General features: G+C 39.6%; 1 pseudogene; it reads right to left on the reverse strand.

The window, feature by feature from the left end:
- Positions 1–2,843: 2,843 nt before the first annotated feature.
- LOC123629018 lies at positions 2,844–2,960 on the reverse strand (annotated as a pseudogene).
- Positions 2,961–6,533: the final 3,573 nt, after the last annotated feature.

Raw genomic sequence — 6,533 nt, forward strand, 5'->3', positions numbered from 1 at the left:
AACCCAGGTGGCTATAAATACTATGTTGTTTCCATTTCAGGTACTATTAATATCTAAGTGAAAACCATGGTGAAAAAGGAACCCTTGCAATTTTATGAAAGATGGAGTCAACTTTGCTATAGGACTCTAGTTCTATAGCAAATAATTAAAGAGATAACTAGAGTAAGAACCTATTTTTTATATTGAGATATAATTCACCTACCATAAAATTCACCCTTTTAAAGTGTACAATTCAGCAGTTTTTAGTATGTTCACAAAGTTGTATAATCATCACCAGTTCTTGATTTCCGAATATTTTCATCACCCCCAAAAGAAACCCCATGCCCATTAGCAGTCACTGCCCCATTCTCCCTCCCCTCAACGGCAATGACTAATTTTAGGGCAGTGAAACTATTCGATATGATGCTATAATAGTGGGTACATGTCATTATACGTTTGTCCAAACCTATAGAATGTGCAGCACCAAGAGTGAACTCTAATGTAAACTATGGACTTTGGGTGATAATGATGCATCTATGTAGGTTTATTGATTGTACAAATGTCCCACTCTGGTGGACGATGATGATAATGGAAAGCTGTGCGTATGTGGGAACAGGGGGTATATGGGAAATATCTGTATCTTCTTCTCAATTTTGCTGTGAACCTAAAACTGCTATGAAAAATAAAGTTGATTTTTGAAAATTCTGGTAGAGTTCTTGGTACTAAGAATGTGCTTGTAAATACTTGCTGATAACCATGCCATTTTCCCTCTAACTTTTGAGTCTCCTCCCACCAAGATATTTAACCCTGAAATGCTGTGTCTACGTGTGAAGAATCTAATCAAGAGAGTTCCAGAACCATTATTTTAGTTCCGTGCCCTGGGATCAAGTGCTTGGTTGCCACTCACCAATCTGGAACTCAATTTCCTCATCTGAGGATCAGGGAGTTAGCTTAAGTCATCTCTAAGGGACCCTTTCAGCTTTAACAGTCTGTGAGCTGGGTGTGATCCTTCACAAGTCAAGTAGGAGGTCAGCTCCAAAAATGTGACCCATACTCATCTGTTTCCACCCCAAGGGACATGTCACGGCCCAGTAACCTTATTTTTCAAGTCAAAATGCAGGGTTTATGATTAACAAAGGATTTTTTTATGTCTGAAAAGCTCTCTGGGTTCCCTAGTATCATGTGTATCTGACATAGAAAAATTAGAACATTTAGAAATATATTAAAAAGAAAATTAAAATCACCCATGGGTCCTTCTCATTCAAGATGACCACAGAGAATATTTTGGTGTGGTTTTCCTCTCAGTCTTTTTGAATTTATTTATTTTCAAGTCTATCCTCTTCCCTAGACTATAAATATCATATGTTTTATTTTTATTTATCTTCCCAAAGCCTGGCATTTAGCAGGTATCCAATAAATGCTTGATGTGATGAATCAATTAACTAAGTTTGTGTGGTAGAATATTTTCAATTCCAAAATATTTCTATAATTTATAGAAATAATAGGGCAAAGTGCTTGAAAATACTTGCTTCATGTCAAGGACCCATCTTAGTTTGGGAAACTAAACACATGCTCAATCTTGAAGAGTTGGCCACCAGAAGATAATTTTTAAAGGTTTTTTTTGGGGGGGGAAGGGGTGAAAGGTTATAGAGGCCATTGTGCTTCCACATGAAAAGCCAGAGACCAGAATTCAGAGACCCTGGGCTTCCTTAGAAGAAGGTGGCATTAGTCGACTAATCAAACTCCTGTAGACACAACTCTTTTATTGCTTCATGCACATTGTTCGACTGCAAGTAATTGAAAACCCAACTTGAATGGCTTAAACCTAGATGGCTTTTTTTTCTCATGTAACAGGAAGTTTGGAGCTAGGCAGTTGTCCGTGTTCAGATGAAAGAACTCTGCCCCACCATGGCTGGGCCCATGCCTCTGCAGTCCTTTCGGCCTTTCCCTCATTTTCAGGGTAATAAACATCACCTCTGCATTCAAGGCAGGAGGAAAATGGGAATAGAAGAGGGAAAGGCCACACCAGCTGGCTCAGTGTCTTTTTGTCACAGAAGCAAAAGCTTTCTTGAAGAAGATGTCTGCTTAGGTCTCATTGCCAAGAATCGGGTCACATGGCTGCTTCCAGCTGCAAGAAGGTCTAGGGAACAGAGCTGGGCAAGCCACTACTGCAAAGAGAATTAAGGTCATGTTAGCATGGAAGAAGGGGATGAATAGATGTTGGTATGCAAGTGACAGTATTTGTCAAACACTCTCCTAATAACCAACAATTGCGTGTCTCTTTATATGAGGTTTGAGGTAATATCTATGAAGCACCCTTGTCAGTTGGCATCCAGACTAGCTTTTACTAATAACTATGTTTATCATATCAGGCCCTTTTAACACATATTTTTGTTTGATCTTAAACTAATTTCATAGAGTAGGTAAGTTAAGTCTTATCATTCCCACTGTACAGATGAGAAAATGAAAACCCAGTGCAGGTACAGCTACATGTACATGGTGGACACAGTATTTGAATCTAATCCTTGTGCCTCCAAAGCCTGTGGCCAGAACTGCATTTCTGTTTCTGCCTACTCAGCACTGCATCTTGAACTTTTGCTAAGGTAATAGGACTTAAAATACTAAAATAAACAGGGTCAACTAGAGTGGGCAGCCTGTGGAAGACAGTGAGTCTGTCTGTGGTTTCCTCTGCCTGAGATGGCCTGTGGGCTCTTGGTTTTGTTCCTTTGCAACATTCTAAAGGGCTTTCAGGCCACAAGCATGGGCTAGCCAATGTAGACAGCGGGCAGTCACACCCCTGGAGGCCTCAGATTACAATGGAACATTGACAAACAGTCCACTGCAGATCGCTGGCCTATAATCAAGTGAGGTGCTGGGCAGAGAGGGGGCCACCTTTGCCTTGGGTGCATGGCAAAAACTTGCTTTTAAACTGATAAGAACGGATACTGCACTTGAGCTTAGCCAAAAGGCTGAGAAGCGATAAAAGCTTGCTTTTAGAAAAATAGATCCATTGAGATCTCCATTTTGAACTGCTGGCGGTTTCCTTTAGTTGCTGAGGCTTTTGGGGGAGTTAGAAGGGAATTTCAGCAACCAAGACCAATAAAATCCCTTCCACTAAACTGTAGACAGAATGTCTTTGTGTGGCCCTGGGAAGCAAAGTTATTAATCTATAATACTTGGAAATAAGCAAAAAGATGACTGCATGTCCTTGCAAAGTCATACTGAAGAACTGCCTACCAAGTCCATCTACGGGTATTTAGTTCTCTAGGAAAATGCATCTTAGTTTGACTTGCTATTTGCCATTGTTTAGGATCTGGACTCCGGGAAGGCAAATGTTAACTTGTAGTCTGATAAATTACAAATGATTTTTGTACAGGAGAGTGGCAGACAATTTCTGTTTGGTTAAAAAAATCAAACAACCCCAAAGTCACAGTTTTATTGCCTCGTAGGGCATAAAACAGTCTTGTATCTATCTTTGCAATCCTATGTTAACATTTTTTCTCACTGTGCACACATACACACACACACACACACGTACATATATATCAGTCTCTCCTACGTGCTGGTTTCCTCACTAATGAATTAAATGTCTTTGATACATGCTCACCATACATTTGTATGAAGGTCATGTTTCTAGCTTTTTGAAGTTTGCTTTGGCAGTGTCTTGGCAATTCTTGTAGAGAAGAATACACTGTAGTTTAAGGAATTTAGCAATGTGAAGATTATAAAGTGCAAAAAGGAAAATCCCACTGGGAGTATATGTGCTATTTAACTTGATCCTTGCCTTCAGCTGTTCATAAACACTGCCTAGAAGCTATTCCTCACGGTGTATTGGTATTGGACTCCAGAACAAAATCAAAATAAACAAAACAACGCAAAACAAGAAAGCCTTATGCAAACAAATGGATGAACATAGAAATTACAATTTTAGAAATGAAATGAAATCTGGTAGCAGTAGCCACCCAGGGAGCATATTTCTTGCTTCTAAATTATGTCTCTTTGCAGGTACTAACTTTTTTTCCAAGCCCAGAATCTATTTTCAAGGCTATGTGCATTGGATGGAATTTCTGTTGCAAAGAAAAACAAGCTGCCTGAAGTATATTTTATCCCAATCTCCACAGCAGTCATTTCCTCCTCCAGGGCAGAGGAGACACACTGTTGAGATCCAGAAGCTAGTGCCCTCTCAGATGAATACCAACCCCAGGTAACCTTTACTTGTCCCATTTGATGCCTCCAGTTCACTAATAGGGACTTGACTTACTTGAGTTCCAGGTTCTAGAAGCAGTTGCTTGGGACCTAGTAATAGGGGATTACAATTGTATTTATTTATTTATTTCAACTATCTTGATAATGAAGCCGACAGAGTCTGGTGAGAGAGAAGAGTGTTTGAGAAATAAGCAAAATATGTCCTGCTATTAAGTGTGTGTGTGTGTGTGTGTGTGTGTGTGTGTGTGTGTGTGTGTGTAAGAGGGCTCCTATTTGAGGCTACCCTTCAGTTTTGGCACTTCCCCTTAAACTTAAGCAGAGATAATTGAAGATCCATGTGCTTTGTTGGTCAATTTGTTATAGGAATAGTAACCACTTAGACCACATATTCACATGAGTTCCTGCGGTCCCTGACCACATGTTTCCACTGCGAGGCAGTTGCCTGTGGGGAGGATGGGAGTGTCAGGACGGTTGGCTTGTTTAATTCCAGTAGTGTTATTCCTCCTAGAAAGAACACCTAACCTCCAGGATTTCCAGGATGTTTTCCACCAGATGGGTCACAGGGAAGAGTTCTGGGAATAATCTATGTCAAACTTCTGTGATGCATGCTATGTGCAATTTACAAATGCCTATAAATAGTAAATCCACATGACAATATTGTCATTTATGTCTGAAGTCTGTTTACTATCTCGGTCATGTGCTGGACCCTCAAACAATTTGACTCTTATTCAAAGAAAAATACTATGAACCATATATATAATCACAAAACTCTTTTTTTTATAATTGGTGTTAATATAGGGCCTTTCATCTCTCTCACTAAAAATATTTTAGGTATTATGTTATATTCCTAGACACTAACTGGTAGGAAATCACAAATTTGTCAAGGAATCTTTGAATTGTGTCTATTGTAAGGCAATGGATTCATTATCTTCTCCCTGATGTTCTGATATCACTGTCCCACCAACATAGTAACTTTATTTTTAAAAAGATATTAGGTTGGTCTGACATTACACCTTCTAGAGAGCCCTCACTCAACTGTGATGATAACTGCTTTCTCTATTAGGAGCTCTGAAACCAAACCTTTGGTAATCATGTTAGACTCTTATCCACTAAAATCCAGATTCTGACCTTCAGTCTTCTGGTGCTCATTCCATTCTCTCTGAGTCCTTGGTGATGGACTAGACGGCCCAGGTTAGGTTTTTTTCAGTGTGCTAAGATGTCTCTTATCCCAACAAGGAGACTCAAAAATATTTACAAATATTAACATGTACATATTTTGTCAATATTTGAGAAAATCAAACCACTCTCCAGTGTCTCAAATGATTTTCATCAAAACGTAAACTCTCTCATCTGCCTCTAAAGGTAATATTTCCATATATCTCTGTTGAAAGCTTCCTTCTCTTCCCTAGAGACATGAGACTTTCCTTGTTTCTTAGGCTTTTGTGTTGAAATAACTGTGTTAGTTCTTCTATTTGCTTTTCTGATCTAGAATATAATCATTGTTCTCCCAATTTTCTTTTTTTGAACAATATTTTCTTTAACAATTGATGGGTGGGATAAGATGTCTTTGTGATTTGCTCGATATCCTCCAAGGCATAGTATGCTGGAAAATAAAAGTCTTGTTTTGAAAATGGTTTTTGACCATATTTTTCTTAAAATGCAAGAATCAATGACATAATTTCTGGCATAACTTCTGACTCCTTTTGCAATATCATTCTTTATATGACTCAATCAAGAGAAATAATGCTCTACATCCTTTTCCCACAGCCATCCCTCAGGCAGAATAAAGTCACCAAGGGCAATTTGATCTAAATGATCCAGGAACCAGACTGTCTGGGGACCCTCCCACTCCCCAAAATCTCCTAGCAGCTTTTCTTTCCTTTTCTAGCACTGTAACATGAAGGGGTAAAAACAAAACAAACCACTTCCCATTATCATTGAAGGCTTCTCTACCGGTCACTCTGGGGGAGAACACATGATTCCCTGGGCATGGTCTTTAGGGGAGAAATTCCAACGCTCCTCTGGTCATGGCAGTGGAAAGTTAGCCCCAGCTGCAACCAAACAGCTCTGGGAACCTTGTGGTTGGGTAAATTTCATCAGAAGGTGCACTCAGGGAATACCAGCACCTCTAAAATTAGTCTAAGCCAAACACCAGAAGATCAGGAGGGTAAATCTGGTGCAATCAACACCATATAACTCATCCTGAGCTAAACAGAAATGACTTTTGCATCATGTGTGCCCCTGCCTCCCTCCAGCAGGGCAGTGGATTGGCAGTTAATGGGCTGTTCCTCCATGTTATCTCCCCCACTGACAGAAATCGAAGAGCAAAACTGAAGTGCCTGGAGTTC

Source organism: Lemur catta, chromosome X, assembly GCF_020740605.2.
Source record: "Lemur catta isolate mLemCat1 chromosome X, mLemCat1.pri, whole genome shotgun sequence".
In the NCBI taxonomy this organism is placed as follows: domain Eukaryota; kingdom Metazoa; phylum Chordata; class Mammalia; order Primates; family Lemuridae; genus Lemur; species Lemur catta.